We start from the raw sequence: 20,333 nt of genomic DNA on the forward strand, positions 1-20,333 counted from the left end.
TGCATGGTGGGTGATGGGGGCAGGGGGTGCATGTGCATAAAATCAGGCAGAGCCCCTGGATCTCTGGGCTAGCCCATCCCGCCCTACTCTACCTAACTGGTAGGGCTAGGACCTGGGATAAAATACGAGTGAAGGTCATCCCACCTGTGACACCCGACTCCCCTCTCCAGAGTGTCTACCACATTCCACTTGTGTTGAGCACCGTCCCCACTCAACTCCACTTTTACTGACTCAGCCACTGAAGCCCCAAATTCAGACCAGTTTATTCCGACACTGTGTGTGGCTCAGCTGGAAAGCTAAACGGATCACTTCTGAGAAACAGATTCAGCAATCTACAATCTAGGCAAGGGTAAAGGTGGCAATTATTTCCCCTGCTGGAGGGAAGAAACTGAAAGACTCCCATAAGCACAAACCACACCTTGCTAGTGTCATCACCTGTCTGTCCACAGCCAAGATGAAACTGTCTGACTTTTTGGTAAAAAGGTGACCCCATCTTTCTTTACCTTACCCTGTGTTCAGAACACACAGCCAGAGATCTGAGACCTTCCTCACTGCCACAGACAACAGTTCAAAGCCTTAGCTTAGCAACAGGAAGGGGTGAGACAGAGTGGCCAACTTGTTTTGAGCACCAACAAGGTGCAAAACTTTGTTCTAGGTCCTGTTCCATATGTTATCACATGACTCTTCATGATTCTCTGTGAGACAACCTGGAATTGTAGTAAGAAACACAGACTCCAGAGTCAGGCTGCCTAGGCTTGAATTCCAGACCCATTACTTACGAGCTGGGCAACAGTGGGCAAGTTACCTACCCTCTCTGTGCCTCGCGTGCCTTATCTGTAAAAGAGAGACAACAGCCGGGCGCAGTCACGCCTGTAATCCCAGCACTTTGGGAGGCCAAGGCGGGCAGATCACCTGAGGTCAGGAGTTCGAGGCCAGCCTGACCAAGACAGAGAAATCCTGTCTCTACTAAAAATATAAAATTAGCTAAGCGTGGTGGCACATGCCTGTAATCCCAGCTGCTGGGGAGGCTGAGGCAGGAGAATCGCTTGAACCCAGGAGGTGGAGGTTGCAGTGAGCCGAGATCATGCCATTGCACTCCAGCCTGGGCAACAAGAGCAAAACTCCATCTCAAAAAAAAAAAGAGACAATAATGGAACCTACAATAGAGAATTGCTGTGAGTCAAATACACACAAGAGCTTAAAACAATACTTGGCCCTTAGTAAGTGCTACGACCTCACTAAGTACCGTTATATACCCTTAGTAAGTGCTATGAACATAGTAAATAATGAATTGTTGCCACTATTATTATTATATAGTAATTATCATTACTATCATTACTTCTGTCTCTATTTTAAAGTCAAGAAAATTGATGTTCAGTAATTTATCCACGGTTGTCCAAGTAATGGGTGGTGGAGACTAGTATTCGACACCAGCTCTGCCTGCTTGCTAAGGTAATATTCTCTCCATGACATCCAGATGTTTTCCAAAAACAATCTCAAAGTTAAGTAAATCAGGCTTCCCATAACCTACAATTGGATCGCTAATTAAAAGGGCTTAATCTGGTGGATTGCTGAGCTCCTAAAGGTAAAATACTGCTGTGTAGCAAGAGAGACAAAGTCCGCAACAGGTAACGGTACTTCAAAGCCAAGTCCTACAAAGACATTGCTGCTGTGAGGAGACAGCTGCAGGACTAAGATGCGAGCACGATCCTAACCAGGCTCTCAAGGAGAGAACTCCAGCAAGGGATTCTCCCACGCTGGTTGGGGCTCTGCTCCATAATCATAGGGGCAGTGTGTCATTTGAACCACTAGGATTCACAAAGGCTGGACAGGCCACTTGGCCTGGGCCCTGATGCCACCTCTCACAGCAATTTTTTCTTTCTTTTTTTGAGGTGGAATCTGGCTCTGTTGCCCAGGCTGGAGTACAGTAGTGCAATCTCAGCTCACTGACACCTCTGCTTCCCAGGTTCAAGCAACTAGTGTCTCAGCCTCCCCAGTAGCTGGGATTACAGGCATGCGCCACCATGCTTGGCTAATTTTTGTATTTTTTAGTAGAAATGGGGTTTCCGCCATGTTGGCCAGGCGGTCTCAAACTCCTGACCTCAAGTGATCCACCCACCTTGCCCTCCCAAAGTGCTAGGATTACAGGTGTGAGCCTTTTTTCTATGGACTCCTATGCTACTAGCCAGGGTCCTCCTGGAGTTGCCTCACCCCATGTTTCAGCAGCAGAAAGTTTTCTACCCAGAGCAGCTGGTCTCTGCTCCAGGCTTCTCAGGGAATAGCAGGGCTTTGGGCTCAGGTGAGTCTCAAAGTGGCCCAATCAAGCTGCCAGCTGGGCTGCCTGGCCAGCCATGGGAGAAGCTGCAGTGAAGAGCAGGCCCCTGCTCCGGACTGAGAGGCAGCTTGACACCTGAGCCACTTGGGCAGAGGAATTCAGATTCTGTCTGGAGGCAGCTGTGGTCTTGACGCAGTTTTGCACAAGACTGATTGACGGACTGACTGATTGGTTGACTGACTGATAAAGCGTCTTGTCTGTCATCCAGGCTGGAGTGCAGTGGCATGATCACAGCTCACTGCAGCCTCGAACTCATGGGCTCAAGCAATCCTCTCGTCTCAACCTCCTGAGTAGTTGGGACTATAGGCACGTGCTACCACACCCAGCTAGTTAAAAAAAAAAATTTGTGTGTGGAAACTGGGATGTCACTGTTGCCCAGGCTGGTCTCAAACTCCTGGGCTCAAGCGATCCTCCTGCCTTGGCCTCCCAAATTGCTGAGATTACATAAATGAGCCACCACACCGGGCCTAAGATTTAAGAGCCCACTTAAGTGCCAGGAGCCAAGGAGAGGCTCAGCACAGTGGTCAGCCTTTAGGAGTAAGAGCCTGAATCACTGAGCAGAGAGGTAATATAACCAAGATCATGGGTCTGCCAAGGGCATCAGACAGGATATACGCTCTTAGCTGACCAAAAGGAACAAGGAACAACCAGCAAGGGAAAGGGACATTCTCCAGTCACATGGTGGCAGAGCTGGGAAAGGCCCATACTTGTTCACTTTCCTTCTGTCTGGGACCATCTGTCTGGGATCTCATCACAGCACTGTACGCAGCAACAGTGACATCCTATAGAATGCCTTCAGGTGCAACGAGGGACAAGCGTACCCCACGGGCATCTTCTGTGGCCACAGCTCAATCTGTGATGCCATCAGCTCAACTATCCCCATGTGCATTACTTAGAGTTCATCTTAATGCTCAGCCAGCTGCTCCCTGCCACAACTCTGTCACCTCCCAACTTAGACATTCTCCAAGATTATATACATCTTTATTAAGTAAAACAGAATTAGGAAGACACATCTCTTTTTATAAAATGGCACAAGGCATTTCAGACCCAATAGAAATGACTTTAGGAAGCTCTGCACCACCACTTCAGTTCTTGAGCTGGAATAATTCATAATCAACTACACTTTCATCTGAACCCTCTAAGCACATCTTATACAAGGTCTCATTGAACTGTGCAGTTAGAATCTAGCAAAGATATCTGAAGCCCTAAGGGGACACTGAGGCAAGGTATAGAAAACCCGAAGAGACAGAGACTGTGAGGGGAAGAAATGAAAGTCTCCTGCCCAAAGAGTCAGTGAGGTAATGCAGATGAGGTGCCCATGGCGAAGGCCTGGGACGGTGGAAGGCAGGAAATCCCAGCTCTACCACAGGCCAGCTGGGTGACCTCAGAAAGCCATGTCATTTCTCTGAGCCCCAGTTCCTGAGCTGTGCTTTACCAGCTAGTTTAACGAGTGAAGGTTAAATGAGATGAAGGTTTCAGTACCCCCAGGTCACAGGCCATGGCAGGGCCTCCCTCAATGGGAGCATTGTCCTTGGTCCGCACCCTGGGCTTCAAAGTGTCCTTGCTACTTCCTTCAGCTCCACAGTCACAAGGAATGCAGGTAAAGGGGAGGACCTGGGGGACAAGAATCTGCACCAAAAAGAAAACCCAACTGATAGTACAACCGTGACCAAGCTGGGAACTCATTTCTGATGTTCACAGAGCAACAACCTGTGGGGGGGTGGAGTGTGGGGGGGGGGGGGCTTGAGCGCTGGCACTGAGCTGAGTTCTCAATGACAACTCCTAAGTCCCCTCTCTCCTGCCCCTGCTCTGGGACATGAGCAGCAGGGGCCCTGTCCAACCACCTCGTCCCTCCCATGGAGCCCTGCACCAGCCTCAGCATATGGGACTCTCCTGGCTCCCCGCTCTCACCCTGATGAGCCTCCCTTTCCTCTCCCAACCACATTGCACACCTTGCAGTTCGCTCTATGGCTCCTCCCATCCCTCCCAGCACTGATCTGTGGAACTCCCATGACTTCAAACGTCATCCATGTGCAGGGACACACCAGCAGCTCTCAAGAGGCAGCCTCTCAACCCAGTAAGAAGGCGATTTCCTCGCAGGCACGGAGAAGGTCCAGCAGTGACGTTAAGTCACCTGGCACACACCTGACACTCTAAAAGTGATAGCCATTGTTCTTAGAATCACCAGAGCAAGCCAGCCAAAAGTTCTGAGAAATGTTGATGACTGAGACTGGGTTTGATTTTTGTTTTCCCGTCATTGTTTCTACTGGGATAAGCACTTTTGGTGAGGCTGCCACCTACCACTGTGACCTTGCCACCAGCCCTCCCTTCTTCAACAACAAAGAGGCCAGTCATACCCACCCCTATGGCGACTCCTCATGTGCCAGACGCTGTGCCCCATGCACTACATGCATGCACTCCATTTAGTCCTAAGAACTCTATGGGGTAGCGGTTTCGCCATGGGCGCTGTCAAAGCAAGGAACCTGGGGCACAGAAAGGGTTAGGAGCTTGCCCAAACAGAGGAGCTGAGACCTTAAGAAAGGCAGGCCAACAGCAGTCATGCTCTTCACCACTGATCTTAACCACCTCAGTGCTGAGTTCAAATATTCTAGAACATACAACATGAAAAACTAAATATGGGTCAGACATGGTGGCTCACGCTTGTAATCCCAGCACTTTGAGAGGCCAAGGCAGGAGGAATGCCTGAGCCCAGAAGCTCAAGACTAGCCTGGGCAACATAGTGAGATCCCATCTCTACAAAAAGTAGAAAATAAAAAAAATTAGCCAAGTATGGTGGCACGCACCTGTGGTCCCAGCTACTCGGGAGGCTGAGGCGAGAGGATTGCTTGAGCCCAGGAGGTCAAGGCTGCAGTGAGCTATTACTGGGCCAATGCACTCCTGCCTGGGTAACAGAGCAAGACCCTATCTCAAAAAAACCAACCAAACAAAAAAAAGTGAACATGCACTGGCCTGCCCTGTGCCGTGACGAACTACCGCTACAGTCCTATTTCCAGGAACAGTCTGTCAATCTTGGCCTTTCACGTGGTGTTAGTAAGCCACAGTGGTTTCATCTGCATTTCCTCACTGATTGGTGCTCTGTGCCCTTTTCTTTTTCTTTTTAGAGATGGGATCTCACTATGTTGCCCAGGCTGGCCTGGAACTCCTGGGCTAAAGGGATCCTCCTGCCTCAGCCTCCCAAGTAGCTAGGACTACAGGGTGCGTGCCCCTGCCTGGCTATGCCCTACTTTTTTATGCCTTAATGGTGCCATTTGTTGCATGAGAACACTCAGTCCCAGGACAACAGTATTTAAATATAATGTTTACTGTACCAATATTACCCCCACTTGCCTGGCAGAATCATGGTGAGGGTCAACTGAGAAGGATGTGAAAATGTTTTGTGAAGTAAAAATGTCCTTTGCAGATATCAGTTGCTACGGTGGGCATGACCCTATCCTGAGTAGGAACCAGCTGCAGACCAGGGCCACTGCAGACAAGCCACAGCCTAGAATAGCCATGCTCAACCTCACAGGGAGTCCAAGGAGCTAGAAGAGCTGCCTCATGGCACCATGCAGTGTTCAAAACCTATTCAATGACTGCATTTCGTCCTCCAAAGACAGTTCTCTTGCCTGGAGTCTGCCATGTTTGCATCAAATCAAGCAAGACTACTTTACCCGGATGCAGTTCTGCTGCTCCACCTGGGAGTCCAGGCTATGAATTTTGTAGAAGTGAGATAAACCACCATCTAAGCAGCTACCAGCTACTCAGTACCTCTCAGCGCCAACAGGTGGGTGAGGTGAGCTTCAGATATATTATTTTTGTACCTCAAAAATCCTACAAAAGATGTATTATTGTCTCCATTTGATGAAAAGGCAACCAAGATACAGATAATTCAAATCACTGGTCACAGACCCACAGCTCGTAAGTGCTAGGCTGGGACTCAGCCCAGACCATCGGACTCCATGCTGCCCAACTCCAGCAAGACACCACATGCCCAGCTACCAGGCATTTCCAGAATCTGCAATCTTTGGCAGTGAAAAGAAGAAAGGGCAGCAGGATTATCCAGAGTCCCACCACCTGCCAGGGAGGCTGGAGCCTTAGGGCTTCTGCATTGATCCTGATCTCTACCACATCCCCAAAGGCGCTGGGCCTGTCAGGAAGTACCACTCAGAATTTTTTTTGACACACATACGTCCTTAACCATAAAAATGAATCTGCTTGCAGCACCCTTTGAGCTGAAGAAATATGTAAGCTGAGGACACTGAGAGCGATTGTTTCTTCAAAAGGAGGTCAGGTAGGGCATGTTTCCTGGCTCTGCTTCATTCATTCTTCCAGGTTGAGCCCACTACAATGACCTTTACCATACCTGTGCACATGTGTGGGACAAGCTGCTCTCTAATGCCAAACAGTGCTGGAACCTTTGAAAATCAATTTATTAATGCAAAAAATATATAAATGTGTATTTAGTAATTTACTGGGGGTTTCTCATCTGGAAGGTAAAGTTCCTGGGAAGAGAGTGTGATATTGAGTTGAAAATGAGTCTCAGCTCCACCTCTGTAATTCAGCTATTTGTCCCCTCTGAGAGCCACTGTCCTCGTCTGTAAGGCAGTACAACAGTGGCTCTCATTACCTCCCAGGGCATTAAGAGGCTCAGGGGTGACAGCTGTGAAATAATGTTGAGAAAGTGCAAAGTGACAGACAAATGAGTCATCCCTGGTCTTTCCAAGGACAGGGACTCATCTGGCACTTCTTTTGTACATTTCAGACTGTCTGGCACCCAGTGGTTGACTAATTATTTCTTCCTAAAGAAACTGAACTCAGGCTGGGCGTGGTGGCTCATGCCTGTAATTCCAGAACTTTGGGAGGCCGAGGCAGGCGGATCACGAGATCAGGAGTTCAAGACCAGTCTGGCCAACATGGTGAAACTGTGTCTCTACTAAAAATACAAAAATTAGCTGGGTGTGGTAGCATGCACCTGTAATCTCAGCTACGCAGGAGGCCGAGGCAGGAGAATCACTTGAACCCGGGAAGTGGAGGCTGCAGTGAGCCAAGATCGCACCACTGCACTCCAGCCTGGGCGACAGAGTGATAATCCGTCTCAAAAAAAAAAAAAAACAAAAACAAACAAACAAACAAAACTGAGCTCAGCCAGGCACGGTGATTCACACCTGGAAATCTCAACACTTTGAAAGACTAAAGCAGGTGGATCACTTGAGGCCAGCCTGGCCAACACAGTGAGACCCCCATCTCTATTTAAAAAAAAAGAAAAGAAAAATTAGCAGGTGTGGTAGTACACACCTGTAGTCCCAGCTGCTCAGGAAGCTGAGGTGGGAGGATCACTTGAGCCCAGGAGCTGGAGGCTGCAGTGAGCTACAATCATACTGCTGCACTCCAGGCTGGGTGACAGAGTGAGACCTGGTCTCTAAAAGAACTTTAAAAATTAAAAATAAGAAAAAATCTAAAAAAGAAAAAAAGAAACTGAGCTCCAATACCGCAATTCAAAGCTGAATGAGTTCTGTGAACTCCGAACAAGGGCTACACATGAGGGAGACTGTTCCTGCACACACTCCAGACTTGAACTCGCTCTCACAGGCTACCCTGGGTGCCTTGCAAGATGAACCAGAAGCATGCCATCCGAATTCCAACACGTGATTTTGAAATAAACCTTTAGGATGGGGTGGTGTGTGCTGAGTTATTCTGGATTCTTTGCCATCACAATGGCAAAAACAGATGAGAAAATATGTTTCCCATGTAGTTCCTCTGAATTTGTTTCTTCCCCAAAATAATGACATCACAGCATTGCCATTATAGTGTCATTTTTTTGGAAAGAAACAAATTCAACGGAGGCAGACACACCTCCTTCTCCTTCCTCCCAAAGACCTGCTGAATTATGAGGTGGAAGCTGTAACAACACAGAAAAAAGGCCGTGCCGCCCATGGTGGAGGACATGCTGGAAGAGAGCGGCCAGGTGTGCGCCGGGAGAAGAAAACCACCTAAAAATGCCAGTGCTGGAGACAAGGCCTTAGGAACACTAAGCTCAGCGTTGAGAAATGCAAAGTTGTGAGTGGCAGGAGTGAGGGTTAATTATCATGAATTATCATGGTCTTTTTTTTTTTTTTTTTTTTTTGGAGACAGGGTCTCAATCTGTCACCCAGGCTGAAGTGCAGTGGCGTGATCACAGCTCACTGCAGCCTCAACCTCCTCAGCTCAAGTGATTCTCCCACCTCGGCCTCCCCAGTAGCTAGAACCACAGGCATACGCTACCGTGCCCAGCTAATTTTTGTATTTCCAGTAGAGACGGGGTTTCGTCCTATTGCCCAAGCTGGTCTTGAACTCCTGGGCTCAAGTAATCCACTGCGTCTGGCCCAGGGTCATTTTAAAAACTGTATTTGGGCCGGGCACGGTGGCTCACGCCTGTAATCCCAGTACTTTGGGAGGCCAAGGCAGGCAGATCATGAGGTCAGGAGATAGAGACCATCCTGGCTAACACGGTGAAACCCCGTCTCTACTAAAACTACAAAACGTTAGCCGGGCGTGGTGGCACGTGCCTGTAGTTCCAGTTACTCGGGAGGCTTAGGCAGGAGAATCGTTTGAACCCAGGAGGCGGAGATCGCGCCACTGCACTCCAGCCTGGGCGACAGGATGAGACTCATCTCAAAAAAAAAAAAAAAAAAAAAAACAGCTGCATTTGGAGCCAAGCCATCAAGGGCAGATGACTTTCAGGGAAGCCCACCTGGGCCCTTGCCCAGCCTCATACAGAGATGTGGCCACTCTCCCATTTAGGGGAAGGGCCAAGAAGGAACCAGCTCAGCTTCCTATGCCATCAGCCCTGTCTTTTCATAAAGTTCAAACGGACATCTGGGGAAAATAAATACTTGAGGGAACAAGAGAAATTCTAAAGAAATCTGGTGAGAATTCTTGGAGAGACTCAAGGGTTGTGTATCCATAAAACACAAACAGGATGCTATGAAAAGGGAGCAATGAGAAACCAGAAAATAGCTTTTCTAACTTTTGGGAACTTCGTTTAGAAGCTTTTTTTTTTTTTGAGACAGAGTCTTACTCCGTCGTTGCCAAGGCTGGAATGCAGTGGTGCGATCTCAGTTCACTGCAACCTCCGCCTCCCGGGTTCAAGCAATTCTCCTGCCTCAGCCTCCCGAGCAGCTGGGATTACAGGCGCGCACCACCTTACCGGCCTAATTTTTGCATTTTTAGTAGAGACAGGGTTTCGCCATGTTGGCCAGGCTGGTCTCAAACTCTTGACCTCAGGTGATCCACCTGCCTCGACCTCCCAAAGTGCTGGGATTACAGGTGTGAGCCACCATGCCCTTTTGTTCTAAGGGGCACTTCTCAGGAATCTGGGAATCAGGGAATGACTGAGGTACTGAAACAGTTCCAGATCTCAGATTCCAGCGACTTCTGCTAACAATGTATGTAAGTACAGTGAGTCAGAGCCATTCCTTAGATAGTGTGCAGAGTCTCAGAGGTTAACAGAGGTTGCCAAGGTGCCCTTGGCACAGGCTGGAAGCTGGCATAACCTCCTTCCTCCCCTTTGGGCTTGATAACAGGTAAACAAGTGACGTATTACACAAGGACATCAAGCTCCCCCTTAATACCCTTAATTTATCCCATAACCAGACAAAAGAACAGGTCATTTTTTAGGCCAAATGGCTATTTTCATAAAGTTAGAACATTGTGAGTAAAAAGACCATGTTGCTCATCTCTCCTGAAAGCTGGCCTCGGGAGAAAGCCCCTCCGCCCCGCTCTAATCCTCTAACTGCAAAGGTAGGCAGAGGTGGACATCCTCGCTGCCACGGCCCCAGCACATCCGGCTGGCTGGGTTCTGGCTGCTCCACAGGCCTTGCACTGAGCACAGATTGACCTGCAGCTTGTTTCCTCTTCATTATCTGGGGGGAGATTTTTCAGTGGTTGGGAAATAATGATTTATTCTAAGCCACTGTTTGGGCCCAAGGTGAGAGGATCCTTTGATAAGGGACATATTTACCATTTGAACATCTACTATGTGCCAGGCACTCTCCTCAGCTTGGGGAGGGGCAGTGAACAAGGCAGACTGGGTCTCTGCCCTCCTGGGGCTGACATCCTACTAGGGCAGATTGGCACACGGCAAACTAAAAACAGCTATATGGTGTGAAAAGCACCAGGACACAGAGAAGTAGGGCACCCTAAAAGACCTGGGGGCGGGGGCGGGCTTACTGAGACAGAATGCGACCTCTCTGAGGACTGCAGGAAGATGGGCAGTGGGCATGAGAAGGACAGGGGAGGGGTCTTTCCGGCAAAGGCAGAGGGAGTGAGTGCTGTGCCTGTCCCAGCACCCAGCAAAGTGGATGCTCACATGCTTCTGTGGGGCCGGGTGCACTTCAGAAAGGACTAATCTGACATCACACATAAGCTGCATGGTAACTCAGTTTTGTACCCATGCTACTGGTTTTAAAAATCAGAACATATTCATTTCATAACTGGCCACAGAACTGTAGCTGTATGTATTGTTGCATGCCTTCTCAATGCATGACATATTTAACAACCCAACTTCAGTCTATTCTCAACAAGGTGACCCTCTCAAAATGCAAGGCAGGGCCGGGCGCGGTGGCTCAAGCCTGTAATCCCAGCACTTTGGGAGGCCGAGACGGGCGGATCACGAGGTCAGAAGATCGAGACCATCCTGGCTAACACAGTGAAACCCTGTCTCTACTAAAAAATACAAAAAACTAGCCGGGCGAGGTGGCGGGCGCCTGTAGTCCCAGCTACTCAGGAGGCTGAGGCAGGAGAATGGCGTAAACCCGGGAGGCGGAGCTTGCAGTGAGCCGAGATCACGCCACTGCACTCCAGCCTGGGCGACAGAGCGAGACTCCATCTCAAAAAAAAAAAAAAAAAAAAAAAATGCAAGGCAGACCACATTGCTGCTCTTAAGCCCCTTGTGCAGCGTAAAAGCCCAGGTCCTCCCGGCCCGCATCTGCTCACCTCCACTGAGCTACTTCATCCTCAACCATTTCTTCTAAAAATTTACCCTGACTGGGCATGGTGGCTCACGCCTGTAATCCCAGCACTTTGAGAAGCCAAGGTGGGAGGTCTGCTTGAAGCCAGGAATTCAAGACCAGCCTAGGCAAGATGGTGAGATCCCACCTCTAAAATAAATTAAAAAATAAAATTAGCCAGGTGTGGTAGTGCACACCTGTGAGTCCCAGCTACTCAGGAGGCTGAGGCGGGAGGACTGCTTGAGCCCAGGAATTTGAGGCAGCAGTGAGTTACGACTGTGCCACTGCACTTCAATCTGGGTGACAAAGTGAGACCTGGTCTCTTAAAAAAAAAAAAAAAACAACCATGGAGAATACCTGACTTTGCTTCATGAATGGCCCCATACTGGAAGGAAGGGAGGTTCCCACAAGACCCCCCGCCCCCAGCTTTAGGGAGTAGGGGAGGTCCGTGAGCACCTCCTGGACTGGCCTTGCCTCCAAAAAGCCAAAGAGAAGACCAGACCCCCTGCATCTCTCCACTGTCACTGCCACTATCACCTCTCCTTTGTGTGCTGCAGTCATCTTTTCCCTAACAGGGCTCCCAGCTTCCCACAGTAACTCAGTGTTTCGTATCCACGCTACTGTTTTTAAAAATTAGAACATATTAATTTCATACTTGTCCATAGAACTGTAGCTGTGTGTATTGTTGCATGCCTTCTCAAAGCATGAATTATTTAACAATCTGACTTCAGTCCACTCTCAACACAGTGACCCTCTCAAAATGCAAGGCAGACCACATGGCTGCTCTTAAGCCTCCCCACGCAGAGTAAAAGCTCAGGTCCTCCCGGCCCGCATCTGCTCACCTCCACTGAGCTACTTCGTCCCCAGATCCTGCTCTCCAACCCCCCACCACTGCTGTCCACCCTACACCAAGCTCCACTCGGCTCCTCTGTTGGTCCTAGCACTGCCAGGCAGAGTCAATGTGCTGTCTTCTCCCTGAAATGGTCTCCCTCCTGCCCCACAGGCCTGTATCAGCCCCCACCCCAGTGAGGTCTTTTCTGACCCTGCCCTAGCCCACTCAGACCCCCTCCCTGCTTTATTCTTCTCTCCCAAGCACTTAACACCTCTTAAGGAGCTACATAATTTACTTAACTGTTTTATTTCTTGTCTGTCTGCCCCTCTAGAAAGTCAGCTCTAGGGCCGGGCATGGTGGCTCATGCCTGTAATCCCAGCACTTTGGGAGGCCGAGGCGGGCAGATCACTGAGGTCAGGAGTTTGTGACTAGCCTGGCCAACACGGTGAAACCCCATTTCTACTAAAAATACAAGGATTAGCTGGGTGTGGTGGCCCATGCCTGTAATCCCAGCTACTTGGGAGGCTGAGGCAGGAGAATCACTTGAACCCAGGAGGCAGAGGTTGCAGTGAGCTGAGATCGTGCCATAGCATTCTAGCCTGGGCGACACAGCAAGACTGTCTCAAAAACAAAAAACAAACAAACAAACAAACAAAAACAACTCTAGGAGGGCAGGGCAGGGACATTTGTCAGTTGTGCTCACTGCTACAGCTCCAGTATCCAGTGTCAAATACAAAGCAGTCGCTCTGCAAATTGCTGGATGAATTCAGGACAAGAAAAGTTGAAGAGCCTGGGTAATTTTGATTTATGGATACTGAGGATTCAAAGATGGAAAATAATGACAGCATTTATGTGAAGGTGCTGTAACTCTAACGGTTAGAATTCTTTCACAAACACTACTGCACATGCTAAACTAAACCACACACAGGTTTAGCAACCATGGTTGGGGGTGTGTGAGGTTCAACCCTGGCTACCACCAGCCTCACAGGAGGCCCTCCTGCTGCCTGACAACCCAGCTGGGGCCCCTGGGTTTCTGGGTCCTCCATGTCACCAGCTTTGGCTCAGCTCGGGCTATTCATGTCTGTCGTCAGTCCCCTGGAAGAAAGAATGGGGTCTTCTGCTTGTCTCCACCACCCAGGTCACCTCCTATAAGCCGCTCAGGCAGTAAGGCCCATGTTAAGATAGTGCTTTGCACCATTAGCAAAGCTGGGATGGTTTGTTTTGTTTTGTTTTTTGGAGATGGAGTCTCGCTCTGTCACCCAGGCTGGAGTGCAGAGGCACAATCTCAGCTCACTGCAAGCTCCGCCTCCCAGGTTCACGCCATTCTCCTGCCTCAGCCTCCCAAGTAGCTGGGACTACAGGCACCTGCCACCATACCCAGCTAATTTTTTTTTTTTTTTTTTGTATTTTTAGTAGAGACGGGGTTTCACCGTGTTAGCCAGGATGGTCTCGATCTCCTGACCTTGTGATCCACCCGCCTTGGCCTCCCAAAGTGCTGGGATTACAGGCGCGAGCCGCCGCGCCTGGCCAAAGCTGGGATGGTTTTTAAGAGCCCAACTATCTGGCACAACTCATTTTGTTTCCAATGATTTCATCTGGAAAAGTGAACATTCCTCAAAGGAAGAGATAAGAGACCAGTAAATAAAGTGACTTATATCTCTCTGGAACATGGTGTAATACGTTTGATTCAACAATGGAAAACAGCTTGTGCACTGCAAGATGCTTGCGCTTAAAGGCTGGCCTCTCCCTCAAGGGAATCACACTGAGGCCTAGAGCTCAGCAGGTCCTAGGCCCTCCGGAAGCACCCATCAGCCTGGGCAGGGTGAGCCAGAACACACTCGAAGGTGCTTCCAGAGATTAAAAAAACAGCCAGCATCTCCAGGCAGACACAACTAATTGTTGCTATAGAAATCATCACCTCAAAACCAGAGGATTTCAAACCACCTTGTGGCACAGAACTATCCACTGCAAACTGAAGAAAAACAGTGGGAGGAAGAGGAATCTTAGGAACTCTGCTAGGACACAGAACCACTTCAAAGAAACACAGCGCAGACTCTCCAATATTCTGTTAAGAAGAAAAGAGAAAAAGAGAGGGGGGAGAACACATCTTGTTTCAGTCAACACAACAGAGCAGCCCTCTTCCTCCCACAGGAAAAAAAAATCATCCTGGAGCCGAGTGCACCTGTGGTCCCAGCTCCTCAGGAGGCTGAGGTGGGAGGACTGCCTGAGTCTAGGAGTTTGAGGCTGCAGTGAGTTATAATCACGCCTGTGAATAGCCACTGCACTCCAGCCTGGGCAACATAGAGAGACCCTATCTCTTAAAAAAAAAAAAAAAAAAACTGCTCGGAGGTGGTTAAGGAAAACCGAACAACAGAGCAACCCCAGTGCAGTTCTTCTGCTTACCACACCTGCTCATCGGCAGCTCTGGAGCTCACGACTCCTGTCCAGGAGAATCTCCGGCTCTGCTCTTTCCACCCTCCCTACACTGCCAAGCCCATGATGATTTTAGGTCCAAATGTTGGCAGCACAGAGCTGTCACGGCCAACAGGAGCTCCTCATGGCCAGTTCTGTCCCACCAGCCTCCGCTCTCCTCATTTAGCCCTTGCTTCTGCCGTCATCTATGGCCTGACTTCACTGTCCTTGCAGCCAACAAGCCATCCTGTGGTCTGTTTTTCTCAGCTGCATAAGCAGCATTTCTCCCTGTTGTCTGGGCATCTTCCAGTCACTTTTTTTTTTTTTTGAGACAGAGTCTCGCTCTGTTGCCCAGACTGGAGCGCAGTGGCACGATCTTAGCTCACTGCAACCTCCACCCCCCTGAGTTCAAGCAACTTTCATGCCTCAGCCTCCCGAGTAGCTGGGACTACAGGAGCCCGCCATTATGCCCAACTAATTTTTAAAAATATTTTTAGTACAGACAGGGTTTCGCCATGTTGGCCAAGCTGGTCTCGAACTTCTGGCCTCAAGTGATCCACCCATCTCGGCCTCCCAAAGTGCTGGGATGACAGACGTGAGCCACTGAGCCTGGTCCCGGTCATATTTTTATTTTATTATTTATTTATTTATTTTCGAGACCGAATTTCGCTCTTGTTGCCCAGTTTGGAGTGCAATGGCACGATCTCGGCTCACTGCAACCTCCACCTCCCGAGTTCAAGCCAATCTACTGCCTCAGCCTCCTGAGTAGCTGGGATTACAGGCATGTGCCCCCATGCCTGGCTAATTTTGTATTTTTAGTAGAGAAGGGGTTTCGCCATGTTGGTCAGGCTGGTCTTGAACTCCCGACCTCGGGTGATCCGCTTGCCTTGGCCTCCCAAAGTGCTGGGATTACAGGCGTGAGCCACCGTGCCCAGCCCCAGTCATTTTTCATGGCTGTAAAATATCATGTCATGGTCCCACACTCCACTGAGCCAAGCCCTCATGTCCAGATGTCTGAGTTTTCAGGTAGTCCCTAGGCAGAGCCCAGGTTGGGATGTCATGGCACATGCAGCTTCCACTTCTGTTCCACTGTTTCCCTGGCGCGGTCTCTGGCTCACACATTCCAAAGAGAGTTGGTGAACCTCTGGATACAGTTTAAAAAGCAAGACTTCAATCTGATGTCCTCCATCTACACTTAGGGGATAAACCACAAACCCTTGAGAAAGGATGGGAAAACACCCAGAGAGGCAGAGGAGGAAAATGGCCCAAAGAAACACCTTGGCTAAAAAATGCTGCTGCCTCTGAAGTCCTTAAAGTGGTTCACTGTCCCTTCACGTGCTGAATCTGAGAGTGCTGTAGGCAATGAAATATCACCTGCCATCTTACACATGCATCAGAAATGGACAGGAGGAGGAAAGAAAAGAAGGCGTTCACATAAAACAAGACTTCAGCTGTCGTGGAGGCAGGTGAGTCTCACATAGCCTCTAATTTCACGAACGGGAGTACAGAAATCAGGTTGGTTTTGTTTTTATTTTTAAGAAACTTCAAATACATAAGCCTCATTTGTGAAATTTTAAATTTAAACTCCTTTAATAAATAAGTTGTCAGAGTATTTAATCGGTCCTGATGGACTGATGCCCATTCAACTCAGCAGATGGTGTTAATGTCTGAAGACAATGAAGTACACCCCAAAATGGTGGTGGAGGCACTTGCAGGTAATCAGGTTGGTGAAGGGAATCACTGAGTATACCCTACCTGGAACACCAAATTTAAGGAAAAATACACACAAATACACAAACCTCTAAACAAACAAAATCAATAAAGCTACACTAAACATAATTTCATTTTTGATAATTCAGAAGTCATTTTTTACACTTACAAAGGGCTCTCAGTGCTAAAATTTAGAAGTCTCATCCCAAATTTGCCATAAACAGCAATGAGACACTGGGCAAGTCCCTTATCTTCTCAGCATCCAACTACTTTCACATGAAAAGAAGAGAATGGGATTGAACAAGCTCTTAAGAGTTCTCTGGGCCGGGCGCGGTGGCTCAAGCCTGTAATCCCAGCACTTTGGGAGGCCGAGACGGGCGGATCACGAGGTCAGGAGATCGAGACCATCCTGGCTAACACGGTGAAACCCCGTCTCTACTAAAAAATACAAAAAACTAGCCGGGCGAGGCGGCGGGCGCCTGTAGTCCCAGCTACTCTGGAGGCTGAGGCAGGAGAATGGCGTGAACCCGGGAGGCGGAGCTTGCAGTGAGCTGAGATCCGGCCACTGCACTCCAGCCTGGGCGACAGAGCGAGACTCCATCTCAAAAAAAAAAAAAAGAGTTCTCTGAGTTTAAAACGTTTTAAGAGGGCCTCCTATAAGCAGGAGATTACAGGAGAATATACGTGAATTAAAGCCAAGTAATTAAAAGAGTGTGTGTTGCAGTGAGCATGGCTGCAAAGATCTTCCCTGCTTCATCAGCTCTGGGCCTGACGGTAGCCCTGTGCAAGCATACCCACCAGGACCCCAGTGTCAAAGCTTGAGCCCATTATCAGGGTCTCACTGTGAAACAAGCCACAGTCAGCATAAAGAAAGTCCATGCTTCCCAAGCATGTCCACATCACAGAAATTACTTACAATGTTGGTAACACAAGGTCTCATCTATGCTACAAGTCCTGCACACACACAGAGGCTAAACTTTAAAGGGAAAGTAAACAGCAATTAATATTTGTGTCTTGCAAAACCAGTAAAAAGTGCTCTGACTCCGGGTCTCAGGGCTTCTCACTGAACATGCTGTCAGTGGCTTCTGAGAACTGAAACACAGTGACAGCACTGGGCTCAGTGGATTGTGAAATATTTAGTGGGAGTGGGGTGCCTGTGAATAGCTTGATCCTGCTTCCAAAGTACAGGCAAAAGAACGAGTATCTCAGAACCCCAAAACAATCTTGTCTGGTTTATTTCCAGGTTCTTTTGTTCACTTTTAAAATGGATGTCATACTAATCACACAGCTGGGGACATCTTTCCAACTGTGTGACGTCTGCTCTAGAATGATGGTCTACTTCAACTTGGACAAGGCAGGAGAGCGACCCGCCACCTGGGGCTCCAAGCAGGGGCTCCCTTCCCTTTCAGGTCTTCATGCCTCCCTTCACTGTATCCTTCTCCCTCAAACCGCCTCCCAGATGACTGTCAAGATACTAATTATTCTTTAAGATCAAGATCAGATGCCACCTCCTTCATAAAGCCTTCCTTTAGTCCCAAATGTCAGCTCTGCTGCCTGGCCTGCCTGCCTGTGTTCCTCTCACACAGGGCTCCTTCCATTCAACCTCAGATGGAGGGCGGTCATCCAGGCATCTGTCTCTCCCAAGAGAACTAAGATCCTTGAGGGCAGGAACCACATGGAGTTTATTTTTGTGTCCCAATGCCAGCACAAAGTTCTCTGTGTTAAATACGAATGCCATGCTTTTCTCATCACGAACCATGAGGTGACCTGGGAACAGAGCCATGCACAAAACAAGACAGAGGAAGTAGTCTGGGTCTCTGACAGTGTGGTATGCCCACCAGCCATGCCACCTCTAGACTCTGCAGATGAGAGGAATAAACTTCTCTTTAAGCCACTGTTATTTTGAGGATCTCTGAGACTTGCAGTCTAACTCATACACTTTCCTGCTACCTGTGCTCTCTGCCCCAATTCCATAGCCAGAACACACAGCAGCACCAGGACCTCTGGGTTTGCGCCATGGACACACTCAGAACCTTTGTCTCAGCTTCCAGACCTTCTCTGGACCCTCCTGTCCTCGTGTCTCACTCAGAGCATAGCACGGGTGAGGCACCCAGTCAATCCTGACCTAAGAAGTACATGGATACCCACGTTCACACCACGTAAACGAGGGAAAACACTGAATAAATGAATTTGAAAATGATTGTCTTTTAAATTAATTGAAATGTTTCTAAAATGCATTTGGAAGTATGAAAGTAGGTCATTTTGAAATAACAAAAGGCACTCTCATAAAAAGCAAAAATACCTCCATGGTTTTGGTGATCCAATCTCTCAATCTGGTTTGGGTCAGTGGGAAACTTTAAGAATTAAAAAACAGGCCGGGCGCGGTGGCTCAAGCCTGTAATCCCAGCACTTTGGGAGGCCGAGACAGGCGGATCACGAGGTCAGGAGATCGAGACCATCCTGGCTAACACGGTGAAACCCTGTCTCTACTAAAAATACAAAAAAAATTAGCCAGGCGTGGTGGCGGCGCCTGTACTCCCAGCTACTCGGGAGGCTGAGGCAGGAGAATGGCGTAAACCCAGGAGGCGGAGCTTGCAGTGAGCTGAGATCCGGCCACTGCACTCCAGCCTGGGCAACAGAGCCAGACTCCGTCTCAAAAAAAAAAAAGAAAGAATTAAAAAACAAAAGTTTTTGACAGTTCAAGTTCAAAAGGAAATTTACAGATGAAGAAACAGAGGCATAAGAGTATTTAAATAACTTCCCCAAGTCACACAACTAGTAAGTGGCGGAGCTCGGATTCAAACCTAGACCAGGTGCTCCAGAGCCTCCCTGAGCCACCAGGCTGTGCTGTCTCCTGCGTGAGACACAGGCAACGAAAGACACCAAGGAAAGGGAGAGGCGAGTTACGTGTGCATGACTGTGAAGAGTGACAGGCTGGATGTTAAGGGAGGCAGCACGCCAACCCGGGCCCAACAAGAGTAGAATGCTGACGAGAATTCTTTCGTTCACTCACTCATTCGCTCAGTGTTCACTGAATGCCCATTCCAGAAGCCTGCCTGCTCAAACAGCTCAGGGTGTTGAGGGAGGCAGACATATAACTGACGCCTGCCTTGTTCACAGTTGCATCCCATGGCTGGGCACAGCGCCTGGCTTACACGAGGCAATGATATGTGAGAAGCAGCAATGAATGAATCCCAGTCTTGCTGTAAACCAGCTGGGTAATCAGGGGCACATTACTTAACCTTCCGGAACCTTAGTTTCCTCATCTGGAAAACAAAACGAACACTGCCTACCACTCCTTGGGATTGTCGGAGGATTGAAGTAGCCACTCTCCACCCAGGGAAGTGAGGAAGTGGCTTCCCAGCCAGTGACACCAAGTTGAACCTTGGATGGGAATGGGGCAGGTGCAGAGTGGGAGAGGCGGGAGGTGTTCCAGACAGAAGAGACCTTAGGTGATGGGAGGGCGGTGGAGGAACAAAGTCAGTGTCAATGGGACCAGCCAGGGTTCAGAGGGCTCCACACAGCCGATGCCTGCCCTGAAACAAGAACAGTGAGGAAGGAAGGAGGAACTGGTAGATTTCTACACAGAAATCCCCATGTGGTTTAAACGCAATGAGTTTCTCATAATGCGTAATCTTCCAGCTGCTGGCTAGGCTGAGAACTATTTTACACACTATTAATAGTTACATTTTTTAATTTAACAGAGCCATGCAGAGATCACGTTGTTGTTATTATGGTTAACAACCAGGGTATATTCACTTACACAATCCCTCTCTTCCAAAACAGCCCAGAAAATGTCACAAAACCCCCAACTGTAAGGAACACAGGTGGTATTAATAACTCTAAATTTTCAAAGCTAAAATGAAAACGTTTAATGTTTTCCCATGAAAACTCAATGTTAAAGAAAACAGAAAATCTATCCTCACTTCCACTTTCTAGCCTCTTCAGGGCAATCTTTGTAAATACTCAAATCATGTCACTTCCCTTCTCCAAACCATCACATCACTTCAACCCTAACTCCTCCGCTGTACTGTAAATCCCATCATGACCTGGCCCC

The 20,333-nt window shown here is 48.7% G+C and overlaps 1 protein-coding gene across 4 annotated transcripts in view; it reads right to left on the reverse strand.

The window, feature by feature from the left end:
• The window catches only part of PACSIN2 (protein kinase C and casein kinase substrate in neurons 2), a 145,833-nt gene that overhangs the window by 41,787 nt on the left and 83,713 nt on the right, over nt 1–20,333 (reverse strand). The window lies entirely within an intron of this gene.

The sequence above is a fragment of the Mandrillus leucophaeus genome, unplaced genomic scaffold (assembly GCF_000951045.1).
Source record: "Mandrillus leucophaeus isolate KB7577 unplaced genomic scaffold, Mleu.le_1.0 Scaffold26, whole genome shotgun sequence".
Taxonomy (NCBI): domain Eukaryota; kingdom Metazoa; phylum Chordata; class Mammalia; order Primates; family Cercopithecidae; genus Mandrillus; species Mandrillus leucophaeus.